The following is a 22,538-nucleotide window of genomic DNA, read 5'->3' as shown; positions in this document are numbered from 1 at the left end:
TTTCTCCACTTTCATCTATTTTCGCATATGTCTATGAAGTCCTTGGAATCTATTGTATTGTGATTTGTAATCAAGTGGATCTTAGATTTGGATCTAATATTATCATTGTAAAGATTTAGGACCTCACCTGGAAAGGCCTAGCTAGAAGGTTACTGATTGTGGTTCTTGGCTTTGCTTAAGAACCCAAGACCTCCCCAGTGCTTACCAAATATGAAACTAAACATATGCTTGCATGGATCCTCACACACTCGCCATATTTAAGTCTTAACATCCTCACTAGGAGAAGGGTCTGATTACAAACATCAAGACTGGCTTGTTGTTAGCCCCAAAAGGGTCCTTCCTTTGTTCCCTAGCCACCCAGGCCATAGGCTTGACTGGCTTTGGTATTATTTATAAAAACCCAAGACCTCACTCAAGAAGAGATGGCCAAAAGATTATTAATTGGGGTCCTTAGCCCTGCTAAAGTACCCAAGACCTCCCCAATGCACATTGGATAAGAGACTAAACGGATGCTTGTGTGGGTCCTCACAATTATCATTCATAAACTTTGCTCACATTTGACTTGTTGGAATAGCAAACCGAATGGGGGTCAGTTACCCCTTACATACTATTACTGTGTCTAACAACTCGTGCACTGGAATGCTGATTCCAGTTGGCAATATATCCCTGTATACCAATTTCATGAGACATCTCTAAGTTACCCATTACATCCTATTACCGTGTTTGATAACTCATGCACGGGAATGCTGGTTCCAGTGGGCAATATATCCCCTTATACCAATTTCATGAGACATCTCTAATTAAAATACCAATTTAAAAATTTTTAGTTATAGAAATACGTTATGAAAAGTAATGCTTTAGCTCAAATTATGCAAGATTTAAATCTAATAGGTGCATTGTACATATGTAAGGAATGTTTACATTTTCTGGCCAGCTTTGGAGTAATGAGAGATCTTTATCTAGTGTACCCGCCAGCCCAAGAAAAAGGTAGATTTTGTGTACATACTCTAATTTAAGACATTATCCTAGACCAACAAGTTTTATATTCTTTCTTATATGCCTGTTTAAATGCACAAAGAACTACTGAAAAATTATCGAGTGCCGCTATAAAAGAATTTAAGAATGAAATTTAGTATAGATGATTTGTGATGTCCAAAAGAAAGTTAAATTAAAAGTTTGGTCCAGTTATTTTCTAAGGAATAAAGACTTTACCTTTTCCTATTTACAGTCTTTTGGTATGTATATGTGTTCATATGTACATGTTTGTATTATTGGTCCCATACAAATGCTAAGTCTTTGCTCTTGAAAAAATTTGTGTATAGTGGAGACTTAATAAGTTGGATTAAGAAGTATAGTTGAGCATGGTGGTTGCATGGGGAACTGTAATGGAACCTTAATGGTAAGAACACATCAATGAGTGGTTTTTTTACAAGAAAGGAATAAATGAAATGTTGTGGTATTTCAGTTTTACCCATGAAAATCATCATCATCAAAATTTGGTCCAAGGACCTGAACTTATGCATTTTAATATAGTGTAGTTATGACAATGGATTTTTATAACATTAATACTTAAACTTATCATTGATATTTATTGCTTAATGTAGCAATAGTTATTATATCTCAACAGATATATTTAGTGAGATGTGTAGATATCATCAATATGAACTTTTCATATCAAACTAGTCCACACAAACATGCAATGAATGTTAAGTTGAGAAAAGGGAAAAACAAAATTATTGAAGTTATAAAGATAAATATTCATACAGATGATAAAAATACAAATAAAAATTTATCTGGAGAAAGAGGGGTTACAAATGGCAATTAGTAAAGTGAAAAACCGAGAAAGAGCATTAGGGTGAGGAAAAGAACTATGTATTTTTCCAGCCTTGCCCATAGACATGACATATAAAATATAAAGTTTTAGTAAGTAGATTAACTAGTCTTTTCATTATGGAAAAATTCGATTGATGTATTAAAAAGCAGGTGGTGGGCACGTAGCAGCCAGAGGTTTTTGTGTATAGAGCACGGTAGCATGTACGCTAAGCAGGCAGCTAAAACATATTAGTACTCTTCCTTTCAATAAAATAGCAGAAAGTAATACTTTTATCATAGTATCATGCCAACATCTACATAAGGTGAAGGTCCGCCCTCTAGTGACAAATGTCATCATCCACCAAAGTAGTAACATTACTCATAAGATAAAATACCCATAATCACACAATATCCACTATAAAGTAGCAATGTCTACAACCATGTAGCATCAACCATAGAAAAAAGATAATCATATAATATAATTCACCAAACAGAACATCATCATCATTGATACTAGAATCCTCGAGGGTCTAGTCAAAAAACAGTTAAATGATATAGATGATTGCATATCTGAATGATTAATCATTGTATGCCACTTTAGGTCTACTCCTTCAGCATTAGAACTGGAAGGCCGCCTTCTACCTCACTTCTCCTTCTTCCCTTCTTTCCCATGCTCCATTCGATGAGGGCATGAAATAAGTAGACTGGCCCTCTTTAAACAACCTGTTAGATTGGCTTAATAGCTAGACTGGTCCAATTGGAAACGTATCTAGCCTGCTGTGGAGTAAATTGCCTGCTTCGAACTTGTATAGTAGCAGCTGCTATAGCTAGTTCTTAACCCAATACGTTAGCTGCTTCATACCCAAGCACTAGATAGCGTAGCTATGTTAGTTGCATCGCATTTCAAGCTGAAACTGTTGTAGTGTCTGCTTTAGCATCAATTTTTAAAACAAAGAGCCAAATGCCCCAACTCGTGATATTTAATACACACAAACACATATTCAGTGAAACAAAGCAACATGAAAAATTAATATCAAAGACAATCTCTACCTCATGGTGACCATCTTGTTAGGAGTATGCCCTAGAAGCCAATTTGGCAGATGCATTGTAACTATTCTGGAGGCATGAAATTTGTATTTAATCTTTTATTAATTAATAAAATCAGGCATTTTCTTCATTCATGTTATTATGTGTCCATGAATCGTCCTAGGGATTAATAAAATAATAACACATATTCTCAAGAGTTGAGAATTTAAGGCATGTGTAATTAATATTTAATTCCTGAATAGTTCATGATTGATGGATCATCACGAAGGACGGTGATCGATCCAATAAGATTAGTGCATAGATCACTTTCTTTGATGGACGAGTCTTAAGTCCATAGTGTGGAGACACTGGGGTGATTGTGCAAGTGCTTGTTAGAGAACAAGGGTACTGAGCGTGACCAAAGCAAGAAGTTACTTGGATGTCTATCCACTCGTTAGTGACTTACTTGATGCTGCAGTTGTATGACTAGTACTTAGACCTGTGATGCCTCAGCTAATCACAGTGAGGTTGCTGTAGTTTGACAAGCACATAAACATGGGCCCTAAGGGTTCTTGTGGTGCAGATTGGCTACAGTAGTTTTACTGTCGGTTAGGGTTGCATCTATTGAAAGGAGTCACTAATGGGTCAAATAAATCTGACATAAGACAGACAATGGGGTTTGACGAGTTATCCATAACCTTCGTCATGTCGGGATCCATGATATAGGTACTGTATCATACACTAACTGCACCTAGAGGTTCATCCCTTCTGTTCTGCTGGGTTGTCACTATATGCTGCTAGGTGTCACTAATGGATTGTGAGACTCGAAGGCATTCACTTGGTGATCAGTGAACCCTAAGAGTAGAGTTGAAATCGTTTCAACCTATTGAAAGGAGTTTCGATAATATTATGATAGAGATCATAATATATCTCACTACCAGTCAGAATAGAATTTACGGGGTCACACACATTAGAGGTTTTGATCGTTCCGAAGGTTGGATTACGATTTGGAATCGAAATTAAAATTGATTATCAATTTGATTGACAATTGGTTTAACCCGCTAAGAGTTAGTGAGTTAAAGAAGAAGGAATTGCAATTGGATTGCAATTTAATTGATTTAATTGGACCTAATTAAAATAGGCTTAACCTTATTGGATAAGGATGGGAAGGCCTAATTAATTAGAACTCCTTCTTAGATAAGGAATTAGATTTATGAAGTCAAATTCAAGTCCTAATTGGATTAGGATTCATATAAATCAATTTGGAGGACACATTGGGTTCTAATTGGATTAGGATTCAATTGAACAGGTGGAACCATGTAGCACCTAATCAAATTAGGTGACTCATGCATGGAAGGAAGGGAGGGAACCCTCCTCCATGCGTGTGGAGCAAAGAAGGAAAGAGGGAGGGGCGTCCGCCCCTCCTCACACGCACCAAGAAAGGAGGGGCATCCGCCTCTCCTTTCCTTTCATGGTCTCCACGCCATGTGGAGGGGTGGATCTCCTCCTCCTGGTTCACGTGGATTGCCACATGGCACATGCACATCCCTTGGATTCTCTTCAAACTCTTTTAAGTAAGGGTTGCGATAGAATTAAGTAAGGAGTGTTGCAGATTTTGGAGGAATGAATCAAGGAGTGATTGATCTCTGAAATTATTTCTTGTTTGTATGGGCATGAGATGCCTATTTAAAGGGCCCTGGCATGAAGCATAAGAGTAATTGAAGCTTCTTGCTGCCGCCACCCTCTGTCCCTTCCTCCTTGGCGTGAGCAAAAAAAAAGAAGCGTCTTCTTCTTCCTTCTCTTCGTCCTTCTTCCTCTCAAAGCAGTCAAAGAGTTGATTCAAAAGAGAGGAATTCAGCCATCAAAGGTGATCTCTGCAAGGGAGCTAGCAGTCCGGTGAGATTTTGGAGCGATTTGTACCTCGTGTGGATACCTGTAGAGGCCGGACGCTTGTGCGGCTTCAAGAGCACTAGAAATCCTACGATCATCAGATAGCGGTGAAGTTCTACCCGCTCAAAGGTAAAAATTAGATCTTTATAAATTCTATATAATTAGGAATTGTAGTAGATCTGAAATTAATCTAATCTTTTAATTTTAATCTTCCTTTTAAATTTCATAAATCTGAATTAGAGAACTCTAGAAAATTTTTGAAATCTACGTTCCTTAGAACGTTCATGAGGTGAACAACCCCGCGCGTCTTTTCGCTGCGATCGTCGCAACGCGTGCGGGGGTAATCCGACACATCTGTTATCATTTTCTAAGTTCATTTAACTGCTATATGTTGTCAACCCAAGACATACACATGCAGCATCCTGTCATCTCATTCTCCTTCATAATAAAAAAAAGTATTGCAGGCACTTACTTTCTTGAAAGACAAATAAACTTCTCGACTATCTTTTAGGAAACATTTATTTCTTATACTTTCAAGGAGTCCAGAAGAACACCAGCCACTTCGTAACTAAATTGTTGGCACCTGACTATATTTGTGAGGCAGTCTTGTGTCTGGGCCTTGGGACAAGCATGGATAGTGTCATGGATCATGGGTGTGACCTTGTCAGCAGTTTCAGTTGTTGGAACGTTTTAGGCACAGTTTGTTATGGGGTCCAAACTGCATCTTAGGCATGTTTTAGTGTGTCAAGGTTGTCATGTGGATTGGGCCAGTTTGGCTTGTTGGGCTGAGCTATGTAGCATGAAATGCAATCATCAGCATGCAATTCATGTAATCAAACATGTGAGAGCGATACATAATTAGTGGCACATATCTATTGGTACATGACATCAAAGAGGATCCATATTAGTATATCTGTTGAGAAAATAAAATTCATTCTGCTATATGTACATAATACGTAGAAAGCTTGTGACTAAAGGTTGCTTCCCCATCTATTGCTGTAACATATCACTTATTACTTGACAACATATGCTCAAAGGGTCCATTGATGATGGGAAAGTGCACTTTTATTTTCAGCATCTGATGCAAAAATTATAGCTGACAATAAATAGTTAGGAAAAGGCTAGATGGTTATAGTTATGCAAAAAGTGTTTTTGCACAACACAGTTATTTTGTTCAACATGTTCTGCCCAAATTTTATATTGCTATAATTAAATAAAGCCATCTTTACATTTAAATAAAGATTTCTCATTATCTGAATTCATCATCATAGCCATCTTTACATTTAAATAAAGCTTATTAGTTTTCTCCTTTATAAATCAATAACTTTTTTTGATCCAAATAATAACTTTTTCTAAAGGAAATATGAAGAGAGCCAAGACCTAAGGCATGTAAGAGACATCAGTCTATTATTGTGGAGGCTCAGAATAAGCAATTTAGATTACATCTTCGCAAATGTCCCTTAGGTGTTGGACAAATTATTAGTTATTATGAACAAGTTTCAACTCTCCTATGCCACTGCTTCATCTGGGTCCTCTTTGTTTTGGAGTGACATCACCCAAAATTGATAATTTTAGTATAGTGCAGTGTTTTAATTTGATTATGGGTGATAGATACTTATAATAGTTAAACTTTGCTTTTTTATGTCTTTTAGAATGCCAGAATCAAGAATAACAATTTGGGTTCACATTATATGTAGCCTGCAATATGATTCGACATGGTATCTCCTTTTGTACCATTCATTTGGGATGATTTGGCACATATGCAAGAGTTCTACAAAGCACATGATTTTTGGTTTGGAGGCATCTTAGATGTTGTGGTTCATGTTTGTAATCAATCGAGCTGTGTTTGTTCCTTTGGCCACTTCAAGGCTTATTCTCAGAATTAATGGGACATGGAGAGAAAATCTAAAAATAGCATGATATGGTGGCCTGTATTAGAAAATAACCATTAACCATAGCTATTAAATTTTTCTAATTGTTACCATGATACTCAAATTTTGGAAGAATAAGAAGAGGTGGAGGTAAGTAACTTCCAAAGTATAAAACACATATCATTCTTGGCATTCCATTGCTATACTCTTAGGTTGTTCCTACATTGTTATTTTAACAGCTGACTTTTCATTGGATTTTGGAATTTGTGACGAGAGAGAAAAGGGCTATTGAGTATTCCAACTCCAAGTAAGTTTGTTAATATCTGGTTTCTCTTGGTCTATGTATTGCACAAAAGAAAGGGATCTTGTGGGGTTCCACCCATAGCTCAAGCAGATAAATTTTTTTAATTTCTATTGCATTTTATATTTTTGAAGAATGTGAATATCACAAAAAGATTGAATTAAAGTTTCTTGAGGATTTTGATTAATAGTCAGTTTGTTATTTTTTGTTTGTGCAATGCGTGTCAATATGAATGACAAGAAGTGGTGGACTAGAGATGGAAGAGCTGGAGATGATTGCAAAACTGCCTTTTTCTCGTCATTAAAGGGCTTGAGGTTACTGTAGACAGCTAAAATTTCCTTTGCCTGGTTTGTAATGGCTAACTGTTATTTGTTTGTTTAAAATCTATTTTCTGGTTGCTACTGCTGACAGAGAGATTTGTCTGGTCATGCAACCATCCAAATAATAAATGCTACAGTAGTTTGTTTTTGTAGGGGTTGTCTTGAACATCATTTTTCTCCTACTTTCTTTAAAATTTTGTAGTAATTTCTGCTTCTACAACCAAACATGCTTGGAAGGACATTCTCATAAGACTCTTCAAGTTCAAGGTTTTTTATTTGAGATCTTAAATTTTGGTTCATATTTGGGAATTGTTAACTATAACGTATTTCTGATGTCTTTCTTTCTTATCAGTATTTATGAAGGGTAGATTTTATAGCTAGAGGTAACCCAAGTGGGAAAGGAGGGAGCTGATCCTCTGGAAATTAGGTGAACCCAAATGGTCTTAGGGATTAAGCTGTTAGTTACTAAAGTGATACCTAAACAGTATAATGGATAGTCCTTCAGGAGAAGAAGTTAACTTAAAGCATTCATGTTTTCCTTAGGCAGTCTGCCTCTTAGTTAACTTTAAGCATTCACAGGATGAGTTGGACGAGCATTCATGATGATGATGATTGCTTAGGAAGGTGCTGGCCGAGCTCTTGACGAGCTTCCGGAGAAGATATCCCATCCTAAGTAGAAGATTCCGGCTACCAAGGTCTGCCTTGGTGCCTAGGCAGTGACTAGGCCCACTAGGATATTAGGAGTCCTACCTGTTGTGGTTGAAATTTGGCCAGGGGATGACCATGCCGGAGGAAGTTGAGAAGCCGCCGGCCGGGATGAATAAAGAGAGCCACCTCCTGCGCACCGGTGTACCTGCACGAAGCCATGGCCGGAGATTCCTGCGAAGGCCCTCTGATGGCTAAGTTAGTGGGGTTTTTTGGAGAAGTTTCTGAGTATTTTGAATTGCTTTGTATTGCTTCCAATTGCTTGCTGAGGGTCTTTCCCTACCCCCTTTTTATAGGGTGGGGGGTTTGGCCGTTACTTGAATTCTCAGGCCGAGCTGTGATCAGCTGGCCATTAGTAGGAGATGGCGTGGATAACGAAGATCAATCCCACGGGCGGAGGACTCGGGAGATATCTTTCCAGATTTGTTCATGGAGATTAATTCCGTGGGTGGAGGATTCGGGAGATATCTTTCCAGATTTGTTTGAATTTGAATTCTGAGGATCTGCGGGATCTTTGACGAGATCAAGGTTGACAGGGCCGAGGTCGGCTCGGCCTTCGGCTGGGTCCGAGGTTGGCCTGGCCTCTGGCCGAGGTCGGCTCGGCCTTTGGCTGGGTCCGAGATCGGCCTGGCTCTTAGTGGGACCGAGGCCTGGCTTGCTCGGCTCTGAGGTCTGCTCGGCAGGAATTGGGTGGTTCCACGCTGGAGTAGGACGATCTATTTTGTCTCCCATCACTGCCTATTTGGGCAGTCTGTGGTTCTTTATACCTTGAAATCCAATGTTGAGATTATCATGTAATCTTAAGCAAATATGTGAATTCATATTATATGGATGCATGCTAGTTGGTAATACTTAATATTGTTTCATGTTGTTGCTTCTAAGATGCTTAATAGGCTGTTTAGGTCTTTGATTCTGTTTTATACTTAGAGGCTCAAAGATGAATGCAATTTCCAATTACGAACAATGTCACCTTGTTTGTCTAGGCTCTTTCAATTATCGGGGTTTCAGGAGGTTGTTCCATGGTTGCATAAGTTTAAACTACAAATATCAACTTACCCAACTTGAACTCTTGAGGTTTCTTGGCAGTCCCAGGCTAACGTAATATTGTCTAGATAAGAAAATCCATACCAATATAGTTGTCACTGTGTTGATAGCTGGTAGTGTTAATTAAAAAAAAGCCTGATCCTAGCATGGAGCCTTTTTATTGTGCTCCATAGTGAATCAGATTTCATGTACAGGGGCTTGGGTGATGATAATGATGATGATTAAGAAGAGAATTTTCGTCTACACAAGGTAATCGCATTTTGGTGAAATTTAAAAGATTCTTATTAGAGCTCAACCAATGCCATAATAAGAATTTTTTCAACCTGGCATCCTTTAGGAAGGGGTAAGTATAATTTGTGGACACAGAACTAGTGTTTGTGCTCTTTCATCTAGCTTTTGTATGCCTGCTTCACTATCTTCCACAGGCTGAATAATCTTTCTTCACCAAATTGTTCCCACCTTATCAACCACTCGAACAAATGGTTTTCACCATTTATCATATTATATGTATCAATTAATTATAGTGATTTCAAACAAGAAATGGACTTGGAAGTTTATGCCGAGCAGGAAAATAACAGCAAGTTTTCATATAGCCCAAGTATCTGTTAAGAAAAAGGGCAAAAAAAAAAAAAAGAAGAAAGGAAAACTACTATGCTACTGGCTCTGCAAACCAAAATCATTTCATGCTTTTGCGTACCAGCATGCTCTCACATTAGAAGGAATCAGTCTATCAGAACAGAAAGGTCGAAGAGTAAATTGTAGTTTCTGCCCTACTAGGTAATCAGCTTCCCAATAAAATTAGAGTTTCCTGAATATGCAATTCTGTTTCCCCCAATAGGTGAGCATCTGGGAAATATGAACGAAAAATGCATGGCAAATCATAAGGACCATTATGAAGTACATGAAAATATTAAACAACTACTGGAACTACTGAATTGTAGTTTCTCAGTGGTTCTGCTCTGGTTTCTTTATTCTTTCTTATAAATAACACACATGTTTACTGCTTATTTAATTACACTTTTTTACATTTCCAGCTCTAGAACATCATTTAAGCATCTTTTGCTGCTGCCCATTCATGTATTTTTTTCTGCTTCTGTTCCCTGTTGTGCCTATTGGGTTTATGTACAAACCAAATCGAGCTTATCCATTCTGATGTACTTCTGAATGTGCTCGTTTGGTTTTGTTGAGCCAAGTTAGGCCAACTTTAACTATGGTTGCTCAAATGTGATTGGAGATGAATGCATTAATATCTCTTACTTTTTGAATGTACTTGGGCTTTTCTTATTGCTGGATCAAACTGTTCTTTTGCAGGTGACATCTCCATATGGAAACACACTTTATCACAGAGAAAATGTTACTGTAGGTCAGTTTGCATTCACAACCACTGAGGCTGGCAACTATCTAGCATGTTTCTGGAAAGATAGTGGCGACAAAGGTGTAGGTGCAAGTGTTAACCTTGACTGGAAGATTGGGATTGCTGCAAAGGACTGGGATTCAGTTGCTAGGAAAGAAAAGATCGAGGTTGTTGCTGGTGGTCCAAACCGAGAACGATTGACACAGCGGTGTGAACGGGGTTCCATCTGAGTTGTCTTGGTTGGTGTTGGTTACGCTCCACCTTCCACCGGGAAACCTGCGAGCAAGCCTCGCACCACCACTGGGGTAGTGGGGGCCCTCCGACGATCAAGTCAGAGGAGATTGGAGGAGAAGGAGAGATAATAATCGCAAGCAAGAGAGTGCTCTGGAAGATATTGCTTACCCCCCCTTCTCTCCCCAGCCGCATATATACCTGGCTGGGGGGTCTCTGAGGGGGGTTTGTCATCGTGGGCGCGGCGGAGTGGCCACTGACATGGCCGTTACAGGGCGTCGTGGAACAGCGCTGGGTACGGCCATGACAGGGCGTAGTGGAGTTCCGCTTTGTACGGCTGATACAGGAGATCGTGGAACAGCATCGGATACAGCCGTTGCAGGGAGTAGTGGAGCAGGAGGCCTCGGCGTGCCTCTGGGAAGCAGCCTGTCGTTATCAAGAGATCTCCGACTCGGGGTCGGAGTGCTGGATCAGGGGGCAGCCGACCCGGGGTCGGGCTGCGGTGCTGAGGATATCCGACTTGGGGTCGGATTGCTAGATTAAGGGGCAGCCGACTCGGGGTCGGGCTGCGAAGCCGAAGATGTCCGACTCGGGGCCGGACTGCTGGATCGAAGGGCAGCCGACTCGAGGTCGGGCTGTGGAGCCGAAGATGTCCGACTCGGGGTCGGATTGCTGGATCAAAGGACAGCCGTAGTCTTCATGGGCGTGCGTGCCGGTCACGTGGAGCATGGCGGCTTAGTTCCCCCGTAACAGTAGCCCCCCACTTCCGAGCCTGGAACCAGAAGGGGAACGGGTGAAGGGAGTGATGCTTCGAGATTGCCGCCATCCCTCGGAGAGGCGCGCGCGCTTCGAGCTCCCCGCCTTCTTTATGGCGTATGGCGGTTGTTGCTGACCTGGCAGTCTGAGGATTTCGGCGGACATCCTTCCTTAATGGTGTCGATTTGCCTTTGGGGCGCGAACGACCCTTCGGCGGCCAGGCGTCCTCTTTTTTTGTATGTCGGCATTTTGCCAAATTGTATGGGCCTTGGCCCTGAAACAATGAAAATTAATACAAGTCGAATGTTTCTTCATCTCGCTTTCGTCCTCCTCTTTTTTTCTTTTTAACTCTTGGCGGCGTCTTGCCGACTCCTGACTCTCGAAGTTCTTCCGGCCCCAGGAAATTCCGCTCGTTGGTCGGCCAAGGCTGGCGCAAGCCGAGGCGACCGGTCGGGGCTTCAGGCTAGTCTGGTCCCGGGATGGTCATCGGGTTAGCCTGGCATCCGAGGACCGAGCCTCGGGAGATTCCGCTCGTTGGTCGGCCAAGGCTGGCGCAAGCCGAGGCGACCGGTCGGGGCTTCAGGCTAGTCTGGTCCCGGGATGGTCATCGGGTTAGCCTGGCATCCGAGGGCCGAGCCTCGGGAGATTCCGCTCGTTGGTCGGCCAAGGCTGGCGCAAGCCAAGGCGACCGGTCGGGGCTTCAGGCTAGTCTGCTCCCGGGATGATCATCGGGTTAGCCTGGCATCCGAGGGCCGAGCCTCGGGAGATTCCGCTCGTTGGTCGGCCAAGGCTGGCGCAAGCCAAGGCGACCGGTCGGGGCTTCAGGCTAGTCTGCTCCCGGGATGATCATCGGGTTAGCCTGGCATCCGAGGGCCGAGCCTCGGGAGATTCCGCTCGTTGGTCGGCCAAGGCTGGTGCAAGCCGAGGCGACCGGTCGGGGCTTTAGGCTAGTCTGCTTCCGGGATGATCATCGGGTTAGCCTGGCATCCGAGGGCCGAGCCTCGGGAGATTCCGCTCGTTGGCCATGCGCCTGTCGCTTGCAGCCCGACGGGGTTTCTCCGTGGCCAGCTGCGATCGTGTTTCTCCTCTTCTCCAAGCGTTGCCTGGGGAACACCAGAAGGGCATTAAACGCTAATTGATGCGTTACCTGGGAAATCGGATCGCCAGTTGCTGCTTGCGAGGAGTGTCAGTTAAGCGGCCGCGATGCGCGCGTTCTTCGAGGCGGATGCGGCCTGGGCGCGGGCGGAGATACGTGGACCTAGGGGTACAGGGCACCCGGAGTGTCCTGCACAAAAAATGCGATTAAGGAGAATGACGCTTAGGAAATCGCGGGAAGATACGCCTTGAGAGCCGGATCGGCTCCGGATTCAATGCGCCCGCATTTATTGGAGCCACCCGTATCGGAACGACCGGGGGGCCGCAGTTTGGCTATAAATATAGGTGCAGGTGCGATGGAGCCTGCCAAGCCGGAGCTGTTCAAGTTGCCATGGATCGTGGACCTTCTCTCTGGCGCATGGCTGAGAGACTCCTGCCGAAGGAACGGGAGGCGCGCCCCTCGCGACTTCAACCAACTAGCCGTTTCATCTGGGATCAGCAAGGAGGGTCTCCCCGGCGGAACTCCGCTCTAGGCGTTTCATCCGGGATCACATCTCCCCTCCTTGAAGTTCAGCCTCCCGATTGAGCTCTGCACCAGACGCCTGATCCGGGACCGCGCCTCCATATGCTCTTCCCCCTCGTATTCCTTCTCTCCCCTAACACTGGGGAGGACCGGAATATCCCTTGGAGGTGGCGTTCCTCTGGAGGCAGCGGGAGCTTCGTCGGCGGCGGCTCCTCATCCTCTTCGTGGGGCGTGGATGGCGCCTCCGGTTGGAGGCAGTGTGGACCTCTCCTTCGTCCACTTCTTCTTCATCCGCGCCGGCTCTTCGTCTCTTTCGTGAGACGCCGATGGCGCCTCCGGTTGGAAGCACCCACTTCCGACGGGATTGCAACCGCTTCAGATGGAGGTTTCGGGATCCCAGATCTTCAGCTCCTCGGAGTCTCCACCTCTTCTTTACTTTCTTTACACCCTAATTCCCCCCTGGGAATTCCTTGTAATCACACGAGCACGCCGTTGTAACCAGAAATTATTGAAATGCAAAGCGTTATACATTTTTGAACTGTCTTTCTGGCATCGTCGTTCTACTGGTAATACATCCGCAGGTTAGCGGAATTCCAGCTCCTTAGAATTTCTCGACCATCTAGGGCCTCCAACTGGTAGGAGCCAGGTCGGTTTACCCAGCGAACCTTATATGGGCCTTCCCAATTTGGCGCTAGCTTCCCACCTTCCGCAGGTCGAGATGCTTTAGCTCGCCTTAGCACCAGATCTCCGATTCTAAAAAGCTTCGGTCGGACCTTGGAGTTGTAATATCGGGCCACCCTCCGCTGATACATCGCCATCCGAACCTGCGCCATTTCCCTCGCTTCTTCCAAGAGATCCAGGTTCCCTCGGAGTTGTTCCGAATTGGCCTCGGGTCGGTGCGCGGCCACCCGAGGTGAGGGGAGTCCGAGCTCCACGGGGACAACGGCTTCCGTGCCATAGGTTAGGCTGAAAGGCGTCTCCCTGGTAGGGGTCCGATGCGTGGTCCGATACGCCCAAAGGACATTCTCGAGTTCTTCGACCCAAGCTTGCCCCGTCCGACCGATTCGCGCTTTGATTCCTTGGAGGATTGTCCGATTTGTGACCTCGGCCTCGCCGTTGGTTTGGGGATGCGACACAGATGTGAACCGATGCTCGATCCCGAACTCCTCGCAGAAGTCACGGAAATGCTTGTTGTCGAACTGTCGCCCATTATCCGAGATGAGGACCCGAGGTACCCCAAATCGGACAATGATGTTCTTCTTCACGAACTTCCGGACTTGCACCTTCGTGATAGTGGCCAGCGGCTCTGCTTCCACCCACTTGGTGAAGTAGTCGATTGCAACAATCAAAAATTTCCGCTGAGCTGAAGCGACGGGGAATGGTCCGAGGATGTCCATTCCCCACTGGGCGAAGGGCCAGGGTGCAGTGATTGGTGCCAAGGGGACAGAAGGGACTCTCTGGACGTTGGCGTGGCGCTGGCAGGCGTCGCATTTCCGCACATGATCCTTTGAGTCCTCCAACAAGGTAGGCCAATAATAGCCTTGCCTCATGATCTTATGCGCCAAGGACCTAGCCCCCAGGTGCGATCCGCAGATGCCTTCGTGGATTTCGCTGAGGGCGTAGGCCGCTTCCGAGGGGCGGAGGCACCTTAAGAGGGGGGCGGTGAACGAGGTCCGATACAGCCTCCCTTCATAGAGTACGTAGTGGGCGGACTTCATGACGAGTCGCCGAGCTTGATCTTCGTCCTCTGGGAGGATCCCTTCGGCGAGGTAGGCGACGAGCGGGTCCATCCAAGATGGCTCCGGATCAATCGCCATCACCGCTCCGGCCTCGCCGATGCTCGGGGCATCCAGGGTCTCCAGGTAGATCGCCCTCGACAAGTTGTGCGCGTCTGCGCCCACCAAGCGGGACAGCCTGTCGGCCCTGGCATTTTCGCTTCTCGGGACCTGCTGAATGTCAACACTGCCGAGGTCGGGAATGAGTGCTTGCACCTTCCAGACATAGCTCTGCATGGTCGGGCTCCGAGCCTCGAACTCCCCTCGGACCTGCCCGACCACCAGCTGGGAGTCGGTGAAGACCTTCAAACGCCGGATGCCGAGCTCCTTGGTGAGTCTGAGTCCTGTGACTAGGGCCTCGTATTCCGCCTCGTTGTTGGTCACTGGAAATCCGAACCTCAAGGCATACTCGGCTATCACTCCATCGGGACTGGTAAGGACCAGCCCGGCCCCTCCACCTTCGGGGTTCGACGACCCATCAATGTGAAGCGTCCAGATTGGGAGGTCGAGGCTGGGTGTTTCCGGCGGCCTAGGTTCCGCCTCCTGCACAGTGCACTCAGCGAGGAAGTCCGCGAGCACCTGGGCCTTGATGGCGGGTCGGGGCTGGTAGCGGATGTCGAACTCACCAAGTTCTACTGCCCACTTCACCAGCCGTCCCGCATTCTCAGGATTGCTGAGGATCTGCCGCAGTGGTTGATCGGTCAAGAGGGTGACGGGATGAGCCTGGAAATAGGGGCGAAGCCTCCTGGCCGCGGTGAGCAGCGCGAAGGCGATCTTTTCCGCCTTCGTATACCGCGTCTCGGCATCCCGTAGGACCCGGCTGATGTAGTACACAGGCTTCTGGAGCTTTGCCTCTTCCCGAACTAGTACTGCGCTGACTGCGGTTGGGGAGACCGCCAGATAGAGGTAGAGCATCTCCCCCTCTTGCGGCTTGGACAGCAGGGGAGGAGACGCCAAGTACTCCTTGAGTTGGTCGAATGCCACTTGACATTCGGCCGTCCAAAGGAAGTCTTTCGGACGCTTCAACACCTTGAAGAACGGTTGGCAGCGTTCGGCCGATTTTGCCACAAATCGTCCGAGCGCGGCGACCCTTCCAGCGAGCTCCTGAACCTCCTTCACTTTGGTCGGAGGGGACATATCTTGGATGGCCTTGATTTTGTCCGGGTTGGCCTCGATCCCCCGCTGGTTGACAATGAAACCGAGGAACCTCCCGGCCGAAGCACCAAAGGCGCACTTCGCTGGGTTCAGCTTCACGCGAAACTTCCGCAAGGTGGCGAAAGTCTCCTCCAGATCCGCAATGTGCTGGTCTGCATGGCGACTCTTCACCAGCATATCGTCCACGTACACCTCCATGTTCCGGCCAATCTGCTCCTTGAAGATTTTATTGACGAGGCGCTGGTAAGTGGCGCCAGCATTCTTCAGACCAAAGGGCATTACCTTGTAACAGTACAGCCCCCGGTCTGTTATAAAGGCAGTTTTCTCCTCGTCCTGTGGAGCCATCATTATTTGGTTGTAACCGGAGAAGGCGTCCATGAAAGACAGCAGCTGATAGCCGGAAGTCGCGTCGACCAGTTGGTCTATCCGTGGAAGCGGAAAGCTATCCTTGGGGCACGCCTTGTTCAGGTCGGTGTAGTCGACGCACATCCTCCACTTCCCGCTCGCCTTCCGGACAAGTACGACGTTTGCCAGCCACTCGGGGTAGCTCACCTCCCTTATGAAGCCTGCATCCAAGAGTTTGTCTACCTCCTGGTCGACCACCCGGATCCGATCCGGGGCACAGTGTCTCTTCTTCTGCTTTACTGGTCGGTGGGTCGGGTCGACGTTGAGGGCGTGAGAAATGACCTCCGGGTCGATCCCGGGTACATCGGCCGCCGACCAGGCAAATACATCAGCATTGGCTCGGAGGAATTCCACTAACCTGAGCCGAGCTTCCGAGTCGAGGTTGGCACCGACCCGGACCGTACGGTCCGGGCGACCCTCCTCAAGGGGAACTTCGATCACACCCTCGGCCGGCTCCCCGTGCCGCAAAGCCACCTCGTCACTGGCGTCAAGGGACTCGACGCTTAGGGCCTCCACGGGCTTCTTCCCTTTGAGAGTTGCTAGGAAACATTGCCGTGCGGTCGGTTGGTCACCTCGGACCTCTCCAATCCCGGCCGCCGTGGGGAACCGCATTAGCAAATGGTATGTAGAGACTACCGCGCGAAGGGCGTTCAGTCCGGGTCGTCCGAGGATAGCGTTGTAGGCCGAGGGAACACGGACGACCAAGAACCCGAGCCGCACCGTGGCTTCTGCGGGTGCAACGCCCGCAGTCACAGGCAGCTCAACGACACCTTCGGCCGAGATAGCGTCTCCAGTGAATCCTATGAGGGGGGTGGATGTTTTGTGCAACACTTGTCGGGACAAGCTCATCTTTTGGAAGGCCTCGTAAAACAAAATATCAGCTGAGCTTCCACTATCCACAAGAACACGCCTTACATCATAGTTCGCCATAGTGAGGGAGATCACCATGGCATCATCATGGGGGGTCTGAACCCCCTTTACATCCTCATCACAAAAAGTGATTACATTTCCGACCCGCTGCCTCTTCGCGACGGCCACCCCTGATGCTTCCACCGAGCCCCCTGCGTTCCTCACAGGCCGAGAGCAGCCCCCAGTGATGGTGTGGATCACGCCCGCGACGGGTCGATTCTGCTCCCGAGGCTCCTGAGGGGCCGGGTCGGCCGGGCGCGGGTCTGCGGGGGGACGTCGGTCGTTTACATATCGACCGAGACGCCCTCGGCGGATGAGAGCCTCGATCTCGTCCCGAAGCTGGAAGCAGTCTTCGGTGTCGTGGCCGTGGTCTCGGTGGTACTCACAGTACGCTCGAGAGGGCCTCCTCCCAGGGATTTTCTTCATCTGCCTCGGGACCGGGAGGTTCTCCCGCCCCTTGACCTCCATAAGGATCTGGGCCCGGGGGGCCAGGAGTGGGGTGTACCGGTTGAAGCGTCGGTGCGGAGAACGAGGGCGTGGGGCGCCGTGGTTCCTCGCCGGTGACGGGCTTCTGCGCCGATGTTGAGGCGTCGGGCTCCTCCTCTGGGGTGCCTCTTTTCGCCTTTTCTTCCCGAGCTTTAGAGGGGCCTCGGCGGCCTCCTTGTTCCGGTGGGCGGCTGCCTCCTCGGCGTCTGCATACTGGTTCGCCCGAGACAACAGCTCCGGGAAGCTCCGCGGCAGGCGTTTGTCCAGGGAGAAGGTGAGTCTGCCCTTCCGGAAGCCACGCTTCAGGGCTGAGAGAGCCACCTCCTGGCTCAGGTTCCGGACCTTTGTAGCCTTGTTGAAGCGGGTAAGGTAATCCCGCAGGTTTTCTCCCTCGTTTTGCCGGACATCAAAGAGGGAGTCGGAAACCAATCGCCGCCGGCTACTGACGGCGAAATGGCTGATGAAGAGGCGAGTGAACTGGTCAAAGGACTGGATAGAGTCAGCCTCCAGGCCGGCGAACCACGCCCTGGCTGGGCCACGGAGGGTCGCCGGGAATGCCTTGCAGAGGAGGGGATCTGATGCTCCATGGAGGAGCATAAGAGTCCTGAAACTCTCTACGTGATCCCGCGGGTCCGCCGCCCCGTCATAGGGCTCGATCGCCGGCATTTTGAATTCCGGCGGATTTGGGGTCCGCAGGATCCTCGAGGCAAGCGCCGGTTGGGAGATCTCCAAGTCGGCGAAGAGATCTTTGGAGTGGCCCTTCAGGACCTGGAGTTGTCTGTGGAGATCGTCCACCCGCCGGTCCAGGGAGCGCGACCGGTGGGTGGGAGACAAGGAGCGGCGCGAGGGGGACCGACTGGAGTGCGGGCCCCTCGAGGACTGGGGGGTCGGAGAACGCGCCCGGGTCCGCCTCTCGTACCCCGCGCAGCTTCGATGAGAAGGTCCTGGCAGAATGGACCGTGCTCGAGAACCTTCCTCGCGCCGGCGCTCCTCCCCATGGGAGAGGAAGGAGCGCGGGTTGAGGAAGATAGGTGAGCGCTCGGGGGGGCAGCGGCTCCTGGGCCCGCTGTGGCGCTCGAGACATCACACCCTGCAGGTTCTGCACTGCCTCCGCGAGGGTGCGAACCTGCTGGGCTAACTGGTCGAACTGAGCGGCTTCGACCATCTGAATGGGGGGTGGAATGGTGGAGTGTTGCTGAGAATGTGTTGGAGACGCAGCGGCCTCCCGGCCGGAGGCGCGAGAGGCCCCGCGACCGGAGGCATTGGAAGCTCCACGACCACCTCGCCGTGCCATTACGATCGCTCTGAGATCAGGCCCTTCCTCTAGCGCCAACTGTTGCTGGTGGTCCAAACCGAGAACGATTGACACAGCGGTGTGAACGGGGTTCCGTCTGAGTTGTCTTGGTTGGTGTTGGTTATGCTCCACCTTCCACCGGAAAACCTGCGAGCAAGCCTCGCACCACCACTGGGGTAGTGGGGGCCCTCCGACGATCAAGTCAGAGGAGATTGGAGGAGAAGGAGAGATAATAATCGCAAGCAAGAGAGTGCTCTGGAAGATATTGCTTACCCCCCCTTCTCCCCCCAGCCGCATATATACCTGGCTGGGGGGTCTCTGAGGGGGGTTTGTCATCGTGGGCGCGGCGGAGTGGCCACTGACATGGCCGTTACAGGGCGTCGTGGAGCAGCGCTGGGTACGGCCATGACAGGGCGTAGTGGAGTTCCGCTTTGTACGGCTGATACAGGAGATCGTGGAACAGCATCGGATACAGCCGTTGCAGGGAGTAGTGGAGCAGGAGGCCTCGGCGTGCCTCTGGGAAGCAGCCTGTCGTTATCAAGAGATCTCCGACTCGGGGTCGGAGTGCTGGATCAGGGGGCAGCCGACCCGGGGTCGGGCTGCGGTGCTGAGGATATCCGACTTGGGGTCGGATTGCTAGATTAAGGGGCAGCCGACTCGGGGTCGGGCCGCGAAGCCGAAGATGTCCCGACTCGGGGCCGGACTGCTGGATCGAAGGGCAGCCGACTCGAGGTCGGGCTGTGGAGCCGAAGATGTCCGACTCGGGGTCGGATTGCTGGATCAAAGGACAGCCGTAGTCTTCATGGGCGCGCGTGCCGGTCACGTGGAGCATGGCGGCTTAGTTCCCCCGTAACAGAGGTGAACACTTGAAACTACAAAACCACCTGTTCTAGTCTGATTGCGGGGACTTCCATTGCAATTTTTACCTATCCTTCTTGTGAATATATATAATACATGGGTTTGTTAAATTAGGGTGTCGAGCTGGAACTAAAGAAACTAGAAGCAGCCACACGGGCAATCCATAATAACCTGTTATATCTCAAAGCCAGGTAATAAACTGAACCATCACAGCTTGCAAGCCAGATATCTGTCAATCATGCATCAGCTTATGCCTGATTGTTATTTTGTTTTGTGGATGCAGGGAAGCAGAAATGAGGGAAGTGAGTGAGAGAACGAATGCTAGGGTTGCATGGTTCAGTATTATGTCCCTCGGTGTTTGCATTGCAGTCTCTGCTCTGCAATTGTGGCATCTAAAGCGGTTCTTCCAAAAGAAGAAACTTATTTAGATCAGTACCTGATAAATGTATTCTAATGTGCAATGTTACTTTTAAAAACAGGAGGGATCAAGAAGTTCTATGTTACAAGCTTTTCATATACATGATGGTAACATTATTTTGCATTTGTTTACCCTACATGAGATTGAACTGTAGGATGGCCATGGAAACAGGTGCATATGGAATTTGGTGGACGCAAGACCCCTGCTTTTTTCCCCCTTCTCCCCCTCTCTCCTCTTTGGGTGTCAATTTTCACTACTACCGGACCTCAGATATGCCTCATATTCTTTGGGTTTCGATTTTCACTAATTGCAGATCTCAAATATGGGCAAACATTCTATGTGGCACTTTGCCTTGTCTCCAATATTATGTCACGCCCTTGATCCGAAATTGCGAGCCGGGGGTCGCAGCAACTACCGCATACTCATAGAGAACTCTTTCCATAAGAATGTAAAGCATCTCAATATGATATCATAAATATGTAGCGAAATAATTTAACTAAAATATGGAAACTTTATTTTTTTTAACTAACTCAATTACAATGTCTCACAATTTTAATATTAGTATGAGGCAAAATGGTGGGTTGTTTGGCTCATCGGATCCTCTATCAGTTGGGTTTCATAGATAGCTAGCATTTGGTTGATTAGGCTGAGCGTGCTTCCTCTCATTCTAGCACTGCCTTGACTAGATCTTTCATTAGCTCTTAGCTGAGTTCAATGGCTTCTTGGGAAGCTTATCCTAACTTGTGGTGCTCGAATGCGGCTCTATCGGTGGTCTCTTTGGAGATTAGTCTAATATTCTATCTATAATTTAGCTATTTGATATCTTGGACAGGCCCACAGGAATAACAAATTTATGGTCTCGTGGGAGACTCATCCATCCTACGGCGCTCGAGTGTCGCATTGTCGATGGTCTCTTTGGAGACTCACCCGATATTTCTTCCGTGCTTCGGTGCTTCAGTTATTAGCGAGATCCATGGGAATCATGATAAGGGGTCTTTGCCAAGCTCACCCGATACCGTCACTTTTGAGGATTTCTTGGTTTGCGGTGATGTATCAGACATGCATTACTTAGCTATTTTGGAGCACAAAGACGGGCTTTGTTTATTATTAGCAATAAAGGAGTACAAAGTTCAAAACTACAATTTTTACTGGTGCTACACTCGAAGGTTATCAAAATTCCATACCCTAGGTACTAGAGTTCCGTTGAGTTGTTTGAGTCGATATGTGTAAGGTTGAATGACTTTTATAATTTTGTATGGTTCCTCCCACTTGGGTGCAAACCTTCTTTGGTCATCTTATCGGGCGACCTCACTTTTTCTGAGGACAAGATCCCTCATCGGAAGAGATTTACCTTGACCCGGGAGTTGTAGAATTGGGCCGCTCGTTGCTGATAGTCAACCATCTTGATTCAAGCTCATTCCTTAGCTTCATCCAGTAGGTCCAAGTTGGCATAGAGGTTCTCAGCATTAATTTGCTCGTCATATGTCTCCACCTGGTAGGACAGAATGCTGATCTCCATAGGAATGATGGTTTTAGTGTCGAAGGAGAGATTAAAAAGGAGTTTCTTTGGTCGAGTTCTGATAGTTGTTCGATAGGCCTACAATACACCGGGCAACTCATCTACCAAAGATCCTTAGCTCGATCAAGCCTGTTCTTCAAACCTTGCAAAATAGTGCAGTTTTTTACCTCAGCTTCTCCATTGGCTTGGGATAGCCGATTGAGATGAATTGATGGTTGATACCGAGCTTCAAGCAAAATTTCCAAAATAAGGCATTATCAAATTGTCAGTTGTTGTCGGTGATGAGAACCTGAGAAATTATGAGCTGGTAGATGATGAATTTCCAAATGAAGCATTGTGCATTCTCCTTAGTGATCCAAGCTAAGGGTTCTGCCTCGACCTATTTTATGAAGTAGTCGATGGTGATGATGAGAAACTTACTTTGCCTAGTAGCTTGTGGGAAGGGACCACCAAGAATATCCATCCTCCATTGGGCGAATGGCTATGGAGCACTGATCAAAGTTAACTCCATGGTTGGTTGGTACTGAATATTGGTGTATCCTAGGAATTGATCACACTTCTTTATGAATTGAGCATCATCTTTCTGCAATGTGGGCTAATATTATTCCTGCTTTAGTACTTTATGTGCTAGGGCCTTACCCCCCAAGTGATTTCTACATATGCCTTCATGGATTCTTGGAGGGCGTACTCGGCCTCAATAGGTCGGAGGTATTGAGATATGGCAAAGTAAAAGATCTCTTACATAGTCGGTTGCTGATCAGAATATACCAAGCGACCTGATGCTTGAGTCT

General features: G+C 47.6%; 1 pseudogene; it reads left to right on the top strand.

Annotated features, from left to right (window-relative positions):
* LOC103697611 overlaps window positions 1-20,425 on the top strand; it is a 45,040-nt pseudogene extending 24,615 nt beyond the window's left edge.
* The last annotated feature ends 2,113 nt before the right edge of the window (window positions 20,426-22,538 follow it).

Source organism: Phoenix dactylifera, unplaced genomic scaffold, assembly GCF_009389715.1.
Source record: "Phoenix dactylifera cultivar Barhee BC4 unplaced genomic scaffold, palm_55x_up_171113_PBpolish2nd_filt_p 001074F, whole genome shotgun sequence".
NCBI lineage: Eukaryota > Viridiplantae > Streptophyta > Magnoliopsida > Arecales > Arecaceae > Phoenix > Phoenix dactylifera.
The sequence above is the reverse complement of the archived record's forward strand: the minus strand, read 5'-3'. Positions and strand labels throughout refer to the sequence as shown.